The sequence below is a fragment of the Balaenoptera ricei genome, chromosome 7 (assembly GCF_028023285.1).
Source record: "Balaenoptera ricei isolate mBalRic1 chromosome 7, mBalRic1.hap2, whole genome shotgun sequence".
NCBI classification, from domain to species: Eukaryota; Metazoa; Chordata; class Mammalia; order Artiodactyla; family Balaenopteridae; genus Balaenoptera; species Balaenoptera ricei.
This window is the reverse complement of record NC_082645.1, coordinates 5,657,980-5,679,050: the sequence shown is the minus strand read 5'-3', so window position 1 is coordinate 5,679,050 and position 21,071 is coordinate 5,657,980. Positions and strand designations below refer to the sequence as shown.

The 21,071-nt window shown below is 35.3% G+C and overlaps 1 protein-coding gene across 1 annotated transcript in view; it reads right to left on the bottom strand.

Annotated features, from left to right (window-relative positions):
• The window catches only part of DPP10 (dipeptidyl peptidase like 10), a 675,810-nt gene that overhangs the window by 454,342 nt on the left and 200,397 nt on the right, over positions 1-21,071 (bottom strand). The window lies entirely within an intron of this gene.

Here is a 21,071-nt window from a genome sequence, read left to right as displayed (position 1 = left end):
CTACACTTAGTCCTCATACACTGTACTGCCTCAGGTATAGTGCTTAAATTACTCTGACTTCAATGATGGTTATGTTTATTCCATATACTGGATTATAAACTCCAGGGCTGGTCAACTAATCTGGTCTCTGATCAGGGTTCATTAACAACCTGTTTCCCTGGTCCAGTTGCGAAGTCAATAGCGGGTTATCACAAATAATGGCCTCTGGCTGTGTAATAGTATTACTGAAAGGATATGGGCCTATTAAGAGAGTTTCATACTTGCTAAGAGTTTCATCCTGCTGAGCTCAGAGCAGAATCAATCTTGGCCTTACACTGAATGTGGGACAGTGCAAAAATTACAAAACCTTTTAATGCTTATTGAAATCAAGTTAGTTCTATAAAACCTGCAGAGATTTTTTTTTACCTCTGAAGGGTAATGATTATCTTTTCATTCACCATCTTAACTGATACCTAGAAGCTAAAGAAATAACCAAACAAGAATTGCAGTTTTCGAAAACTACCACCAGAAATCAGTTGTTCATATTTTTAAACCCAAAAGATCTTACATGCACTCTTTTTTTCTTTCTTTCTAAGGTCTTTTTTTTTCAGTTGTCTTTCTTCCATAATTCATGTTGAGAATAGCATTTCTTCAACTTACAGATCATGGTTTAAACAATATGATTAACAAAATTGCATCTATTGATTAAAAAAATCTTTAGAATGCAAGACCCCAAGGAATTTTATACTCTTACCTACACTAATATTAAAAAGACTTAAAAAGTTAGTAAACTAACAGAAAACAAGCATTATGGGGAAAAAATCTAGCTTAAATTATAATAAGGTCATTGTTAGAGCATAAAGAAATCAGAACAACATTCATACTAACACTCATACTACTTGAGAACCTCTTGTACAATATTTCTTATAAGCATACACTCGTAATTTGAAGACATTTATGGAAAGCATCAGCACATTATGTAACTGCTCTACTACTCTGTTTGTTTAGATGTTTTCTCTTACATTAAAATATGTTTTCCTATAACTTCCCCTCTTTGACACTAGGCTACATCAAAATCTATATCCTTTTTCAAATGTTACTTCTTCAAATATCTGAGTATCAAGATTATTCTCCCTTTAATACATTTCTCTTCCACTGTGAAGATCACAGAATTATTAGTGAGTTTGGGTTTGTGCTCAAATAATAATATTCAGAAAAATAACACAACTTAGTAAGTTTGGGTTTGTGCCAAAATAATAATTCTCAGAAAAAGAACACTTGTAAAGAAAAACACAAGAAAAACATAATGATACTGAAATGGGTAAAACAACCTATAGCATTGGAAATCTTGAGGGAAAGGAAAAGAGATGTGATAAAGTAAACTTTGTTTGAAAACCAATAATCTTTAAATGGTATTTCTTAAAGAGTTCAGGTTCATGTCTTTTAATGAAAAGTCTTGGCTTGCTGTTTTTAAAAAGATGAGCTTGCAAATATTTTCATATGTTTATTTAAGAGATCACTTCCGCCATCTGGTAGCAAGATACTCAAATTACAGGAAAAAATATTTGAGGGACATAAAGAGTTCAACTGAGTTCATCCTGAAAATCTAAATGTAAAATTTTAGATGCATATGATATGTATACTGTGAAAGCAAAAAATATAGAATAAGTTAACCTTATGTCTTGATTAAAATAGCTCAAATTTGGGGGAAAATATTAATAGAAAGTGAAACCAAAAATCGAGTTAAAATAGGAGTAATGGATATTGTTGCAGTCATTTAGGCAAACTTTTTAAACTTAATTTCCAGAACAAAATTAATTAAATTTGATTAATAAAAAGACCTCCACAACTCTATAGGCAAAAACATGGTCGTTATTTTGTTTTCTTATTTGAAGAAGGTAGAATTTCAGGAGTTCCAGCTCAGATGATCCGTTTATCTTAGAGGTTCTCTAAGTGTAGTGCTGGAACTAGCAGCATCACTGGGCACTTGCACTTGTTAGAGATGCAGATTCTCAGGCCTAACCCAGACCCACTGAATCAGAAACTCTGAGGATAAGAACCAGCAATTTGCGTTCTAACAAGGCCTCCCGATGATTCTGACACACTCTAATATTTGGTTTATCTTATATTTCCTGAGCATATATGTTTATAGTATGTGATACAAACAGATGAAGGGCTCCAGGACACATATTGGTTGTTTAAATTTATCTTCTTGTTTAAATATACCTTCTCATTTTACAAATCACATGATCCAGGAATTAAAACTTAACTTTCCATTGTTTACTTTGTTTACACAGGGTAGAACTGGGACCAGCATACAGTTCTTGACACTATACAGCTTTTGCTCTGTGCTTATTTTTCTTTCCCTGAAAACTGTCCTACATTACAGTTTTCAAGATCAAGCTTTCAATTTTTCATGGATTAACTCCATCCTAATATGATCAATTTCTGTGTCTTTTTCCCTGACATTTTCTAAAATTATCAAGGGGCAAAAATGAGTGACCTGCAAGTAAGTAAATATAGATTTCAAAGGATGAGTATTTCCAAGTCTATAAACAAGCTCTCAATTATCCTGTCACCTAAAACAGATTAAACAAGAAAAAATCATCTAAGTCTACAATTTTAGTTAAATGTATCTTGCTTTTGCATTTACTTTTGGTGATAGAATGCAAGACTGTTCTGGTTAAAGCAGAGAATCAGAAAAGCTTTTCATGCAGTTGCTCCTTCTATAGCTCCAGAGACAGGTCTCTGGAACCCAGGTTTTTGCATTGTCAAGTCTGAAAACTTTTATCTAAAACATTTTCTTCTCTGGATACCTTTGTGTGAGATAGATTTACAAAGATTACCACTAACAGAAAGTTTTTTTTTTTTTTTTTGGCTTGGGTAAACTAATCAGCCAATAGACTAGACAATAAAAGAGAGAAACAAGAAATTTCTCACATATTGAGTAGAAAAGCATTTGGGCTGCATCTCTACATGTTAAAGACATCACTGTTTCCTCAACCGGTAATGCTCTCTAACCCATTTTTGTTCATTTAGCAACTTCCATTTATTCTTGAAAACCCTACACAAGCTCTATTTCTTTTGTAAAGGCTGTACCACAAAAAGTCAGTCTTTCTTCTGCTATAATTTTTATCTTGAATAAAATTTATAACACTACATGATACCCAAACATTTTACTGGAATTATTTGCCTACATCTCTACTTCACTCTTGAATTAAGATATAATCCCTCATTCGTCTTTGTATTTCCAACACCATATTTAGATGTGGCTGGCACATGATAGGCACTCAATAAATGTATATTTAACTAATCAAAACTGCAGAGGGGGGACTTCCCTGGTGGTGCAGTGGTTGGGAGTCCGCCTGCCAGTGCAGGGGACATGGGTTCGATCCCTGGTCCGGGAGGATCCCACATGCTGCGGAGCGACTGGGCCCGTGCGCCACAACTGCTGAGCCCGCGCTCTAGAGCCCATGCTCCACAACAAAAAAAGAACATGATTCTGTTAACTCAGAGTAAAAAAAAAAAAAAAAAAAAACTGCAGAGGGAAAAAAAAAAAAAAACTGCAGAGGAAAATTAAGGCAATTATTCATGTAAAATTTTTTAAAGACAGAAAAAGAACTGTGAAATTATACTAGAGGCAAATTTTTGTTTTTGTTGTTCATAATAATCCAAAGTTCAATTTTCTGCCTTATTGTGATAATATAGATCAGTTTATAAAATAATCTTGATTTTTGAAATACTTTTGAGAACATTTCCTTTTCATCAATTTTGTCCTTGACTTATCTGATTATACTTTTAGTCTAACAAGGCTACAGATAAATTACACTGTCTGGATAGTAGTCTGATCATTTTCTGTTAGTTACAGATATACTGAAATGTGAATATCCAGCTACTTCAGAAAAAAAATCGCCCTCTGCTATGCAATCAACTCTTAGGAAACCATTTCAATGAAAGTTCAAACTCAAACAACTCTCTGTTAATAAATATATGCAGATCCTATGCTTATTCAAAGTAACCTCTGTAATTAGTGAAAACAGTCCATTTTCATCAGCAAGTAAAACAAATAAAAGCATCTATTTGACCAGTTGGCAATCACAGAAATAATGAGATATGAACTAACCATACAGTAATATTACCATATAAAGGCAGTTTGTAAAAATCATGTAAATTTCCATAATAGTTTCTAATTTTACTCAAAGAAAATACTTTGACTATTTCAAGTCAAAAAGAGAAACAACCTTTGCACCATCACACATCTGCACAAATGCATAACATGCAGACCTTCAGTAAAAACACCATATAGCATTAAATCATATCCACTTGACCATAAAAAGACTGGAATTGCCAAACTTTCACCTTGTGACAATTACATTTTTAAAAATTAGTGTTTCTTCTCATCCTTCTTGATCAAATTCAATTCAAATTAGTGGCTTAATTTAAACATTGCAAAAAAGAGAAAATTAAGAATAAGTATGATATCATATACTGATTCAAATGTTTAAAAGAAATAATGAATTGGAAAAAATGATGGATACTTTATAAAGAAATGAATCACTAGAAGAATAAAATAATAATCAACATTATATATGTAGGCTTTGCATATCACTACAAGTGTTTCAACATATCCTTTGATCTCAAAACCACACTGTGTGTTGTGGTGTTCATCCTGTGCTCCTTGAAGCCCTCAAGGTTTCACAAAGGCCTCCTGGGGCTGCCAGGAAGAAAGGGGAGACATTTGGCACATTCCAGACCTCCTGCCAGAATTAAACTTTATTCAGAGGAGTTATCTCTCTCCTTTCATGTATGTTTTTGTTAGAGCAAAGTCTCATGACAAAAAGAGATGGAAAACCAAGGCTGTAAGGAGTTCAGGGACTTCTTGAATAATGATCACAGACCTTAATATACTGTGAGGCCCAAAAAACAGTATGTTGAACTCATGGATGACCTCCGACTAAGTGAGATCCCTGAGATTAAGAAATTTCCCAAATTTACACATCAGATGGAGGCAGAGCTAGGGCAAGGTTTCTTTAATTTCTAAACTGGAGTCAACTAGAAATCTTAAAATCCAATCCAAGACATGGAATAATTTCAAGTTTTCTATTAAAACTTCTATCAAATATCAAAATCTAGTTTTATTAGCTATTGTATAGAATTTCAATTTTATCATAACTTCAAAACAAAGAAATATCAAGCATATATTCATATAAAGATGTAGAGGCTCATTAGTGCTTATTAATTAGTAATTGTAATTCCTTTCTGGTGAAAAAGGCTGCTTTGATACTGCACCTCATCAAAGTTTCAGTGATTTATTGATCCTAAATTCCCTTTTAATTATTAGAAGTGTTTTGGTGATTCGAACAACTTTAAAATCAGTCAGAAAAAACGGCATTCAGAACTTAAAAAGTAAAAAATGTCAAAAGTTTATTAATATTAAATGGTACCTTGTTACCAGTACTTTCCACATGCTCTCCCAAATTTCTACCAAATTATGCATGGTAACAAATATAGTTGTATTTAGTAAATATCATAGTATACTAAAAAGTAGAACTGCCCGCCTCTGAGAAACTGGGAAAAATTTCCATCACCTATAATGTCACTGGAGTTGGATTAAAAACTACAATATTTGGATCACCAAACTATGTTGTCAAAAAATAGGTTAAAACACACATACACACACACACACACACACACACACACACACACACACGGGTCTACATTTGCTACCATTGTCTGTCTTGGATCTAAAATTCAAGTGAGTGTATTAACCAGATAATTAGGCCAGCCATCTGTCTGCTGCTTAGGTGCAACTTAGAAGTATCTCACATGCTTTGCTTTACTTTCTCTCTTCTCCCTACGGTATCATTCTTACAATATCCATTAGAAATGTCAACTTCTAGCAAATATTATACCAATACTTTGATATATAGGATGTGTTGGGGAAGACAGTGATGGAGCCCATATAGTTTGTAATCTGAAAGTGTTGTAGGCCTGAGTATAGGTAAGAAGAACCTTCCCAAAAGGGTATTCTTGGGAATGTAATGTGATTTTTTTCATTAGCGCTGTTTAAAGTGTCAGAGAGACAAGAATTGAAGAGATGGGAAAAGATACAATATCAGTTCCCATAGGATGTCACTAAGATGGAGCCTGCTTAGATGCCGAGAAGAAACCCAGGCGGATGCAGCCCCATGTGTCCTATGTCTGCGGATCAGGGAAGCCCAGCAGAGTCAATAGGAACAGACAGTCCTTCCTCCAAAGATAAGCAGGAAAACAATGTATATGAATAAGAACTTACAGAACAACATCCTGAGGATTCAGAGGGAGAGATAATGACTGATACCTGTTTGTGGAAGACTAGATATTTTTCTAAAAAGAAAATGAAAATAGTTTAAAAATCTGTTTAGTAACTTCAAAGGAAATATGACAATGTGTTTTGTATATAATCATAGAATAAAACTGTAAAGAATAAAATGGAAATTAAAAGAGTATATAATGATATTGAGGAGATATAATTGTCTTTAAGGAGCCAAAATTTCAATAGCAGCATTGGAAGTATTCATGAGTAGTACTGAAGCCTAAAAGAAGAAGAAAAAGTAATGTAGAAAGTAAATTTGGGAAGCTCTTAGAATATGCAGCTTAGTCAAGAGATGAAAGTAATAACACATATGATAATAGGTAAAAAAGACTAAGAGTAAAGAGTCATCTTAAGCATGATAAGTCTCTTTGGGCAGAAACCAGATAATTCTATCATCAAAATGTCACTTCTCGGCAAAACCGCAGGCACTGACTCCCAATCACTGCGTCCTCTTCCTTTAACACTGACCTTTAGATGGCATGAAATCAATAAACCTATAATCAGAAATTTTCACTATAGAGGTCAGAAAAGGCAGTCATATATTAATACTGATTTATAGCAAAAATAAAGATGACTTGGTTGATCTTAAATACGACTGTCTGTCCTTTATGACCTTGAGAAAACCCATAGTCATCATAGGATTCACTTCATTTTAGTCTAAAACAGGGCTTGGTATGATGACTGTGGATGGTGTCAGGTAATGTATATGAATCCAGTTCAGTTCAACTAAAAATTATTAAACACCTAAAAGGTGTCAGGCACTGACCTGGGCACCACAGGATTACAATAAACTCGACATTGCTGTCACTCTCAAGTATCTTATGGTAAACTGAGGAACAACCTTCTAAAACCTCTTCCAGTTTTGGCTATCTAGGATTAATTGCCATTGTATTGAAACATTTGAAAAATCAATGAGAAAAAGGTAACTTGATACATAGAAACCCAGTATAAAAAAAAAAGACATTTCTGAACGTGAAAACTCTATAGATGCTTATGAAGCTATCTGTTTTGAATAATTCACCTATTTTCGCCTGATTACTTGAATCATCCCCATCTGATGTCTGCAGACTCTTCCAGCTCTTGGTATCCAGGATGGCTCTAAGGAGCCAACCTACCCAGTAACCCAAAACTACTCTCTTGAAGGGTACAAGTTATTCATATTTTAAAAGTCTCCATGCTCATATTTGTCTTTTATGGCATAACTGGAATTAGATAATGACGGGCTTCAGCAAAATCTGTTGCCCCACTGGCATGCAATACTCCAACAATGTATTGAATTCTAGCATAGTTTCTGTAGTTCCAGAGATTTAGTTTACTCAAGTGTAGTTCCATGACGAAAATGAGTATTTCAGGGATGCCACAGAAACAAATATGTCTACTCCTTACAACTTGTCTCAGCAATTGTAGAGAAAAAATATTAGTCTTCTTATATATGTGTAACTTCATACAGGAGTTTGCCCATCAGTAATAACACCCCACAAAGGAACATAATAATTTAGTTCCTTTGTTAAGCTTTAAACAAATTGAATGATTTTCTTTCTTTGAATTGTTGAAAGAAGAAATAATGTCCTCTACTATATATATTTCATCTAAAACTATAAGGAAACATCAATTCTACCCTCACAATTACGTCTGTTTTCAAATTAAAATGAGGGTCTGTGGCATCAAAGTACTAATTCATTTGTGGAAATAACTACATGCAGGACATTTTTTTTGAATCTGAAAATATAGACAAAATGTAACATTCCTGCTGTGAGGAAACTGAGTTTACCAGTGTGGGTCTCAAACATGGCTGAGCATAAATTAGTCCAGGGAGATTTTTAAAAAATAGATTAGCCTAGGAAAGTCATGGTTGAATTTAAAGCAGAACTGAGGTTTCCGCTTTTGGTATAGAAAGGAAAGTAGGTTTGAGGACATAAACTCATGTACATGCAACAATGTGTTCTCTTTCCATGGTTTGAACACTACTCTTTTGTTTCACAAACCTTGGAGAGTAGAAAGGGGTAGTTTGGTGAGAGCAAAATGCCAGATGTGTGTAACCAGCGCTATCCAGCTCATTCACTGAGTTACGGGATCTTTAAACGATAAGAACTGACAAAATTGTCCCCAAATGTGAGAGCAGCAGTTGGAATTTCAAAGCAGGTAAGGACTGTGCAAGCAGGCTATTAGGCAAATTTGGCCTAAACAAAAACAAAGCAAAACACAAAAATAAAGTAGCAGATTTTCTGTTCTCTACTTTTTACTTTCTTCTAACCTGTACCAAAGCAAAGTTTTATGGACTAAATTTTAAGTAATTTTTAAAAGTTTTCTTTTTTCTTGCAACCTTATTAAGGTATGATTGACTAATATAAACTGTATATATTTAAGGTATACAACTTGATGTTTATTTATTCATTTATTTATTCATTTATTTATTTTTGGCTGCATTGGGCCTTCGTTGCTGCGTGCGGGCTTTCTCTAGTTGGAGCGAGCAGGGGCTACTCTTTGTTGCGGTGTGTGGGCTTCTCATTGTGGTGGGTTCTCTTGTTATGGAGCACGGGCTCTAGGTTCGAGGGCTTCAGTAGTTGTGGTGCATGGGCTCAGTAGTTGTGGCACGCGGGCTCTAGAGCGCAGGCTCAGTAGCTGTGGCGCACAGGCTTAGTTGCTCCGCAGCATGTGGGATCTTCCCGTACCAGGGATCGAACCCGTGTCCCCTGCATTGGCAGGTGGATTCTCAAACACTGTGCCACCAGAGGAGTCCCCAACTTGATGTTTAGATACGCATATACATTATGAAGTAAGCACCACAATCAAAGTAATTAACATATCCATCACCTCACATAGTTACCATTTTCTTTTTTTTCTTTTGTGTGGTTGGCCTACCATCTTAGCAAATTTCAAGAATAACAATACAGTATTGTTAACTATGGTCACATTGCTGTACGTTAGATCCTCAGAATTTATTCGTCTTGCTTAACTGAATCTTTGTACCCTGAATCCCTCCTCCTCCAATAACCTAAGGAATCTCCCTTCAGATCTGCTACTTATTAGCTATGGGAGCCTGGGATAGTTACTAAGGTCTCTGGGTTTAGTTTTTCCAGTGGTAAAGTGGAGATCATAAAAACAATTCAGAGAGTTGTGAAGATTAAATAAAGTTGAACATTACAAACAGCCCAATGGGCAAATATTCAACACCCAATCAGTAATTAGGTATTGTGATTCTCATTAGGGGGCTTTGACAAAAGTAATGCCAAACATATTGGTTGACTTGGGCAAGGCCATACAGTCTAGTGAGTATCAATTCTCCTTCAATAAGAATAGAGACAAAACTTTTTAAGTGGTTTAACACTTTTAGAGCATTTATATCCCTTGTGATGCTCACAATGACTTTAGGAAGAAGGCATAAGAGGAATTACCCTCTCAGTCTTATGGGTAATGACATGGCGACTTGGAGAAGTCAAGTGACATGCCCACCATCTCAACCAGAGACAGAACTAAAGCTCTGATTTCTGGAGGCCTAACCCCTCCCTTGTCAGACACTCCATCTGACATACTGACAGGACGCTTCTCCACCTTGATGGTTGGTAGGGCCTCAGAGAGCATCACATCTGAACAGTACAGAGCAGCAAAGTCAATTAATCATCAGCCAGAAAAGACTATGGAGTACTTATGCTACACAAGGCCTTACTCACTTTTCTAATTAAGAGGCTTTATATTTTTTTTATAATTTTTGAATACAATAGCATCTTTGTGAAATTAAAACCTAAGGAGGGCAATATAAAAAATATTTTGTCATGGGGTGAAAAAAGGAAAATTAAACAATTAGCAAAACTGGTCATGGCAGAAAATCAAGTGAGCATTCACACTCCTAGGAAAGAGGGGGAAACACATACAACTAATTAATATGTGTATCTTTTTCACTTACAAATTGAATATCATCAGAGACTAGGTAGGTGCAAGCTACCTGCTTTAAGATGCTATTTGCAAGCCCATGGCAGTGACAGGTTAATGGCTTGGGTACATAGCCCCAGTAATGAATGTTCAAGCTCATTAAAACTGGCACAGGTATTGACAGCACAAAGGAGTATGCCAAGGTGTTATCAACTGAAAGTGCAAAATGAGATCAGCTTTTAAATTATGTTTCAGAAACTCCATATGGCCAGTCAAAACAAAGACAAAAGAGTGTTATGTCATGTACTGGAGGTTCCTTGTGTGGAAAGGAGAAGCAGAGGAATTTCTGTGAAAGCTGACACCGTTCCTTAGGGACTGTTTTAGACCAGAGTACCAACTGGTTTCTAACTAAACCAAAGAACTATTCAAACAGTGGGTTAAACCATGGTTTTCTGTTGACTTGGAGACAAAATGACAAAATCTTAGAACTAAAGTTGCACTCGGGGATCATCTTTTACAATTTTCTATCAATTATATGAATCCCACTAAGGTATCCTTATCACATGATCACCCAACCTCTCTATATTATTAGCAAGGAATGGAAAAATCACTATTTTTTACTTAAACCAACCTAGCCAAAAGATGGAAAACTACACTTGTTACATGTGACATATTGCAGTTGAGCAGACATCCATCCCTGAGGACTTTCATTTTAGGTAACTCTAAAGTCTACATGAAAAATCGAACCCCTTACTCACAGGATGGCCTTTCATATCCAGTGATGGTTCGGATAACACCTCCAATTCCTTGTTTCTCTAGGTCTGACTTTCTTCAACCATATTTCAGGAATTCCAGCTCATAATTCTGGGTTTTAACCTCCTTGCGTTTACTCTTAAAGGTAAGCTATATCATTCAGAATTAGCACAATTCCAGAAACCAGCTATGATCAGCATGGAATACTCTACTCCAGCACCTCTCCAACAACTGCTCTCCTTTTTCTCTCTGCTTCATTTAGATTTATTCCTTTCACTTTTCCAACCTTTAGTATTTCACACTCATATTTGTATCCTTGGATGAAGAATTACCATAACATGTTGGTAATCATTCACATATTGATCATAATTACTTAGAGGTTCATTATACTATTCTTTTCACTTTTATGTATAACGGAAAAAGTTAAATTATGAAAGTTGTACAGTAAGTCCCCTACATATGAACGTGTTCTGTTCGAGAGCGCATTCGTAAGTCCAATTTGTTCGTTAGGTCCAACAGAGTTAGCCTAGGCACTCAACTAACACAATCAGCTATATAGTACTGTACTTTAATAGGTTTATAATACTTTTCACACAAATGATACATAAAAACAAACACAAAAATAAAGAAAACATTTTTAATCTTATAGTACAGTACCGTGAAAAGTACAGTACGGTACCAGCTACATCACTGCTGCTTTTACACTTGCTTCCGGACATCCTGGACTTGAAATAAAGATACTGCACTACTGTACTCTATACAGTACTGTACAGTAAAGTACACAAAAGCACAACCACTTGTAGCATGCACGTGACAATGTATGCCAGACACGTGAACTAACTTACATGATTGGACATGCAAGCGCACATTCACATCTTTGAAAGTTCACAACTTGAAGGTTCGTATGTAGGGGGCTTAATGTATAAAAAATGGCACAATCAGAATATCCTCTTCTCAGACCTTCCACACTGCCCAAAAGTCCCAATTCTCATTTGAAATAAGATAAAACTAATATTTTAACTCAAAAATAGATGCATAGGGCATTAAGTCATTATCATTATTGATGATAAAAATGTTGGCATCTTACATGACAGCATAAATTGGATTTATCAGCTTAACTCGTGTCATTTAGCAAGTCTGTTAGAAATTGAAAAGGAGAATCAAGTTTTGAAAGTGATAGCAGAGAACTTTAAAATTCTACTACTACTATTACAAATAATAATAATAGCAAAACTTCCACTTAAACCAGGTAATATGAAGTTTAGAAGTATGCATTCTAGCCACATTGCCAATTGCTTTAGGGCCAGTTGTGCTACCACACATAAATTTGGTTAATTCCAAGTAAGAAAACTGGGGAGACCTCATATGCCATTCAGTCAAACCCACTGATTAAGAACCCGGGGTCCAGCAGACTGATGGTGGTGAGGTTTTCCCAAGGTGAATATTCAGTTACTGAGCCAGGGCTCCTGAATCCCAGTGTAATACTCTGCTTTCTATTCCACATTAAATTTTAAATTCCACATTAAGTTCTGTGTGCATCTTATTTCAGAGTTCTTGTATAAATTGATTAGAGAAGTTTCACTTTTTCCTACATTAATTATATAGCTTATGCTTAATCTTATATCTGAAAACTGTTTTCTCTGTGTTATGTGTCTTTTCTTGATATTGTATTCCTTAGACTTATATTTGTTTACAGTTACTATGTTCACTGTTGACTGAGGTTAACAGTAGAATATGTGAACTTAAAGTCTGAATCTGCCTCCTTCTAGCTGTGTGGACTTGAACAAGTCACCTATGTACTTTAAAGCTCAGTTCGTTAATTTATAAAATGAATACATCTCTACTTAAATTAGAGAACTAGAAACATTTGTATGATAAATTAAAAATGCAAGCACAGTTCCTAGCTACTATTAGATAACCTCCAAAAAACATAACTTTTATTACTGGCATTAATAATAAATTAATGAAAGCAGATATTACAACTTTTTTTTGCATCCCTGCGGTACTATATAAAAATAGTATTTAATTTTTATCAAGAACAAAAATAAAAGATAAATATAGAAAAGAAGTAGAATTAAACTGCTAGATATACTATTGTGTGTACCTCTATGAGCTCACATGAAACCAGACCACTGTGAACAGGATGGAACTAGATGCTTGTGCATGAAATAACTTACTATAGAGAATCTTAGCCATTTAATGATAAACAGAATTATCTTGAGCAATTCTTCTAACTAAAGACTTTCTGAAATGTACTTACGTGCTTAATATTTGTTTACCCAATATAAAATAGTGGAATAGTTGATTGTGTGTCATCTAAAGGTCCCAATGGCCCATACAAACTGACTTCATGACCAACATGATTAAGTAAAATTAGCCTTATGAAAGAAATGCACACCACCCCCCAACACACACACACACACACACACACACACACACACACACACACAAGCAGAAAACATGACTCAAGCAAAGCAAGTTGAATTAAAAGCTTAATGTGTAGTGTAAAATGTGACTTTATCATTATGGTTTGCTGCAAGACTTTTTTTTGAAACAGTTACAATCAATGACACAAAAATGTTTACATTTTCTCAACATCACCTAAAAATTCTAGTCAAATTCATATAGTCAGAGATGAGTCAAAGGAAATCTTCCCTTATTATTATCTATCTTCCCCATAATATGTCTTTCCTTAAGCCATAGATGTGCTTTTATTGGTTTATAAACATTATTAAATGTTAGTTTAAGGACAACACAAAAAACTCACTGAAGACATTTTCTCTACTCTGATGTATCCTACCCAACACTGAACATGGAAAACCTGGATTCTGGCCAGAGCTAAGTACTGACGTCGAATTGGGAAGAAGTGCAGAAAAGCTCTTAGTGTCTCAACTTACTCATCTATGACACAAAATTAATGTCCACCCTACCTGCAAAACAAGGTTTTTCAAAGAAATGCAAATAAGTAACATACGTTGAAACATCCTAGAAAAGTAGAAAAGTAAATGTAAACATGAATTATTATAAACATATTAGGTGAAATTCCTGTTACTGACATCTCCCATTCTAAGGAAAATAACACAGCTGCTAACCATCAGAGCAACTTCAAATTCTTCTGTTTTAAAATCATAATCTAATAATATGACTCTGCTAAAGGAGATCAAAGTATAACAAGTACAGTAAAGTAATAGTATTAATATTCTAAGTATATACTAATCTGACTTGATTGACTTTTTTCACCATTAATTTTAAACACACACACACAGGCACACACAGAATATTACAGATACTCTTACATACTATGCTAATTCCTGTGACTCTGTCATAATACTTCCTTGCTCTCCCAGTGATGTCCTCTTTCTTCTCCTGGGCTCATCTGACCTCTACACTGAGACTGAACTCCATCTTTTCCATAAAGATGACTCCAGTTATTCTTAGCTCAAACTGATCTCTGTCTTTTTTTTTGTCTTTTCTTCAGTAATAACCCAGGAGTGTATCACCGAATTGTTGTCTGATTATTTCAGGTATGTTATTTTCATCTAGTTTCTAAATTCCCTGGGTACCATAATCATATTTTATTCCTTTTAAACATGTCAGTGGTATATGTATATATTAGTCATAACTATTATCACATATAAGAGAAAACAGTATCAAATAAAGGAGAGTCAAAGAGAATAAAAGAGTTCCAAAAGCAAAATGTGCTGGTGTTGGGGAGAGAAGTGTGGAACAGATGTGTTTTGGCTTCTGGGGAAAAGGTTAATCAAACCTCATCATGGTCTGAATTGAGTATTTCTTGAACTCTCATATTACCTCTACTTCCTACCCCAGTCACGGCCTTTTGATGACTAACTTTACTTCTTCAAACTCTGTATACCAAAAAAAGGTACTGTGAACAATGAGGAACGTATTCATAATTTTCCTGAGCAAAAGAACTGTGTTCAGTCATCTTTATAAACTTTATATCTAGAAGAATGCTTGGCTATGCTCAGTAAGTATATCTTGAAGGAATATTAGATGAATAAATTGATGGAAAGATAGATGCCAATGTCAAAGTTATCTATTAATCTTTATTTGTGTTGACAAACCCAGTTCCTGGGCCAACAAAGCCAACACCAACCATGATTGTGTGGAATGCACTGTAAGTACACAGTCTGTTTTACTGCAAACCTTTTAAATGTCAACGGATCCTACCTGGAATATACAAAACTCTGTGCAGGGCATGTAACTGGAATTCAATAATGCTTGCTGACGAATCTAAGCATAACTGTTTCATACCACTCACGCAGACATTTTTTCCTTTTAAAAGTCAAACTATAGTTTTCTACTTTAAAAAGTCGGTTGTGGGCTTCCCTGGTGGCGCAGTGGTTAAGAATCCACCTGCCAATGCAGGGGACATGGGTTCGAGCCCCGGTCTGGGAAGATCCCACATGCCACAGAGCAACTAAGCCTGTGCACCACAACTACTGAGCCTGCACTCTAGAGACCACGAGCCACAACTACTGAGCCCACGTGCCACAACCACTGAAGCCTGTGTGCCACAACAAGAGAAGCCACCGCAATGATAAGCCCACGCACCACAACGAAAAGCAGCCCCCGCTCGCCACAACTAGAGAAAGCCCGTGTGCAGCAATGAAGACCCAACGCAGCCAAAAATAAATAAATTAAAACAAATAAATTTATAAAAAAAAAGTAGGTTGTAACATAAAAGTTTAGCTCTCATAATCTAAAATTTGGTTTATATTTCCAACTCCCTTTAAATACTCTTAAGTAATCATTGTATTCCTAAAATAGAAATATTATTTTCCTAAATTTTTCCCCCGAAATACTAACACTGGATTTTATGAGTAAATCCTTTTCCCTACTCCCTCTTTGCATTTAGTATAAATATAGTCATTTTAACATAAGCTGGAATCTTAAAAATATTTTCTTAAAAAACTATTTAGATTTAAATTTCAAACAAAAGTATGAATATTTGCAGTGGTATGTAAGGTTACCATAGTTTGATTTTTTTATACTAAATATTTTTATTTTGTTTCTGATTTCAAGTGCTTTTAATATAGATTAATTTAAACTTTGGTTAAAATATATGGAGCATGTAAATCATTTAGCAATAAAGAGAACATTTTTGGTAATCTGCAGAAAAGTAAATATGCTTTAATGATATACTTCTGTAAGCACTTCTTTAGTTTCGGCAGGAAATGATCTACTCTTGATAGTAAGATACTTTGACATACATTACTTTAAAAAAGAAGATCAGCCATGATAACAATTAATTATATTTTAACCTAATTTTCAATTCTTTGAGCTGTGAGTCAGGAAATACAGATGTCATAATTTCAATAACCTTCTATGTGTTTACATTACTCGGAGGGGGGAAAAAAAACAGTAAACTACAGGGAATATTCTGTCTCAACAAACAAGGAGTAAGAGTGCTATTATAAGAATCTGTGCCTCTTAAGATAGTCCAGAACTGCTCTGAGAACATTTTTATTTTAAGGAGAATTTAGTAGATCTTTACATGTTATAAAGATAACAACATAAAAAGATAAAACATTTAAAACATTAAATCAATCATAGAAAATTATTTAATATGTTAGCATATTTAATTCTGATATCACTTTTGCTGCATCTACAAGTGTGTGATACAATTGGGAATGTACTATGCATATTATTCTGTATTCTACCCTTTCCACTTAATATTTTATTCCAAGCATGTTCTAATGTCATTATTTTTTTTCAAAAGATCAGTTTCAATGGCTGTATAATATTCCATTAAATGGATGTAAAATAATTTATCTAACCACATACCTACTTTTGCACATTTACTCTCTACTCAATATTTTGTCCTTATAAATTATGTTTCAATAAAAATATAAATTACCCTCAATACCTCATAGTCATGAATTCAATTCAACTTTTTTAAACTATCAGCTTGGTTGATGGTTATAAAAAATTAGGGAAAAAATTAAAAATAAGTTAAAAGAGTTAAAATTCTGACCCAGAGCTGGGAGTGATAATGCTGTCAGAAGTGTAGCTCCCTGCACACAAAGAAATCCAACAGTTTCTGCAACACAACCAAACTGAACTGATGGACGGAAGCCTTTGCATGATAAAACAGTGCCAAACCAAAAAATAACAAACTAGATTCATTTGTCTCATTTCCCTAATTATGAGTAAATATTATTGATATTATTTCAGTAATTTGTTTTATTTTTCATGAAGATTACAACAATGGCTTTTCACTTTCTATTCAATATCCTGGATATAATTCATCAGGATGAGGCTCCCAGGGCATTTATATAGAATTATCAGGTGCCCAGAGCATCTCTAAAAGCTGTTGTCAGAATAACATTCTAATAACCATTCTAAGATCTATTCAGCTCAAGATTTTTGCTTTTTATTTATGTTTTCTTAACTTTTATTTTTTGCCTTTACCTTTTTACCTTTACTTTTTGAGCATTTTTGCTTATTTAATTTTCACTGTGCTTTTTGCCTACAGGAACTATTATCCCCACTTTAGATGAAGAAACCAAGCCTCAGAAGACTTTAAAAAATTGCTGCAAGACTCTGGTTTGTCTCTGTTTAAGGACTTTTCCTATTTCAATATGTCATACTGTAACACACTGTTTGAAAGATAACAGGTTTAAATATCTATTTTTGAATATCATATGGTAGATGAGTTCAGTTGTCTCCAACATTGTCCGATAAAATTAAGATTATATCCAAGGGGGAGAACCTTCAAGATGGCAGAGGAGGAAGAAGTGAAGATCACCTTCCTCCCCATAAATACATCAAAAATACATCTACTGGGCTTCCCTGGTGGCGCAGGGGTTGAGTATCTGCCTGCTAATGCAGGGGACACGGGTTCGAGCCCTGGTCTGGGAAGATCCCACATGCCGCAGAGCGGCTAGGCCCATGAGCCACAATTACTGAGCCTGCGCGTCTGGAGCCTGTGCCCCGCAACAAGAGAGGCCGCGATAGTGAGAGGCCCGCGCACCGCGATGAAGAGTGGCCCCTGCTTGCCACAACTAGAGAAAGCCCTCGCACAGAAACGAAGACCAAACACAGCCATAAATAAACAAACAAATAAATAAATAAATAAATAAAATTTAAAAAAAATACATCTACTGTCACAAAGACAGAAAACTACAGGCAAACATCACTGATGAACATAGATGCAAAAATCCTCAACAAAATACTAGCAAACAGAATCCAACAGCACATTAAAAGGATCATACAACATGATCAAGTGGGATTTATCCCAGGAATGCAAGGATTCTTCAATATATGTGAATCAATCAATGTGATACACCATATTAACAAATTGAAGGATAAAAACCATATGATCATCTCAATAGATGTAGAGAAAGCTTTTGACAAAATTCAACACCCATTTACGATAAAGACCCTCAAGAAAGTAGGCATGGAGGGAACTTACCTCAATGTAATAAAGGCCATATATGACAACCCCACAGCCAACATCGTCCTCAATGGTGAAAAACTGAAACCATTTCCACTAAGATCAGGAACAAGACAAGGTTGCCCACTCTCACCCCTATTATTCAACATAATTTTGGAAGTTTTAGCCACAGCAGTTGGAGAAGAAAAAGAAATAAAAGGAATCCAAATCGGAAAAGAAGAAGTAAAGCTGTCACTGTTTGCAGATGACATGATACTATACATAGAGAATCCTAAAGATGCTACCAGAAAACTACTAGAGCTAATCAATGAATTTGGTAAAGTAGCAGGATACAAAATTGATGCACAGAAATCTCTTGCATTCGTATACACTAATGATGAAAACCTGAAAGTGAAATTAGGAAAGCACTCCCATTTACCACTGAAACAAAAAGAATAAAATACCTAGGAATAAACCTACCTAAGGAGACAAAAGACCTGTATGCAGAAAATTATAAGACACTGATGAAAGAAAGATGATACAAACAGATGGAGAGATATACCATGTTCTTGGATTGGAAGAATCAACATTGTGAAAATGACTCTACTACCCAAAGCAATCTACAGATTTAATGCAATCCCTATCAAAATACCAATGGCATTTTTCACAGAACTAGAACAAAAAATTTCACAATTTGTATGGAAACACAAACGACCCCAAATAGGCAAAGCAATCTTGAGAAAGAAAAACGGAGCTGGAGGAATCAGGCTCCCTGACTTCAGACTATACTACAAAGCTATAGTAATCAAGACAGTATCGTACTGGCACAGAAACAGAAATATAGACCAGTGGAACAGGACAGAAACCCCAGAGATAAACCCACACACATATGGTCACCTTATCTTTGATAAAGGAGGCAAGAATATACAATGGAGAAAAGACAGCCTCTTCAATAAGTGGTGCTGGGAAAACTGGACAGCTACATGTAAAAGAATGAAATTAGAACACTCCCTAACACCATACTCAAAAATAAACTCAAAATGGATTAAAGACCTAAATGTAAGGCCAGACATTATAAAACTTAGAGAAAAAAATATGCAGAACACTCTATGACATATATCACAGCAAGATCCTTTAGGACCCACCTCCTAGAGAAATGGAAATAAAAACAAAAATAAACAAATGGGACCTAATGAAACTTCAAAGCTTTTGCACAGCAAAGCAAACCATAAACAAGACCAAAAGACAACCCTCAGAATGAGAGAAAATATTTGCAAATGAAGCAACTGAGAAAGGATTAATCTCCAAAAGTTACAAGCAGCTCATGCAGCTCAATATCAAAAAAACAAACAACCCAATCCAAAAATGGGCAGAAGACCTAAATAGACATTTCTCCAAAGAAGATATACAGATTGCCAACAAATACATGAAAGGATGCTCAACATCACTAATCATTAGAGAAATACAAATCAAAACTAAAATGAGGTATCCCCACACACCGGTCAGAATGGCCATCATCAAAAAGTCTTCAAACAATAAATGCTGGAGAGGGTGTGGCGAAAAGGGAACACTCTTGCACTGTTGGTGGGAATGTAAATTGATACAGCCACTATGGAGAATAGTACAGAGATTCCTTAAAAAAACTAAAAATAGAACTACCATATGACCCAGCAATCCCACTACTGGGCATATACCTGGAGAAAACCATAATTCAAAAAGAGTCATGTACCACAATGTTTACTGCAACACTATTTACAGTAGCCAGGATATGGAAGCAACCTAAATGTCCATCGATAGACGAATGGATAAAGAAGAAGTGGCACATATATACAATGGAATATTACTCAGCCATGAAAAGAAACGAAATTGAGTTATTTGTAGTGAGGTGGATGGACCTAGAGACTGTCATACAGAGTGAAGTAAGTCAGAAAGAGAAAAACAAATACCGTATGCTAACATGTATATATAGAATCTAAAAAAAATAATAAATTAAAGAAGTGGTTCTGAAGAACCTAGGGGCAGGACAGGAGTACAGACGCAGACATAGAGAATGGACTTGAGGACACGGGGAGGGGGAAGGGGAAGCTGGGATGAAGTGAGAGAGTGGCATGGACATATATACACTACCAAATGTAAAATAGATAGCTAGTGGGAAGCAGCTGCATAGCACAGGGAGATCAGCTCAGTGCTTTGTGACCACCTAGATAGGGAGGGTGGGAGGGAGATGCAAGAGGGAGGGGATATGGGGATATATGTGTACGTATAGCTGATTTACTTTGTGATACAGCAGAAACTAACACACCATTGTAAAGCAAATATACTCCAATAAAGATGTTAAAAAAAAAAAATTATATCCAGGGCCTCACATGTGATCATTCATCCCAGCTAGACATTTTCCAAAAAAAAAATAACGGTGCAACAACTCACATGCGTGATGGACATTGGGAAGGACAAGTTTGTATAGATCAGAGAAAAATCTATGCACACCCTGAGGAAAAGAACTGAAATGAAACCTCTACCGATCGTGGATCAAGTGGGCCCTCCTTAATATATCAAAGAAATATAATAGTTCATCTCATTATGCTAACCGAACGATTTTGAGTTTTAATTGGATCCAGACAGTGTGCTAATTGCTGGGGTGACTCAAACATAAATATGACACAAGTCCTATTCCTCAGGGTTTACTGTCTCTTGGAACCGAGCTGCTCTAAGAGT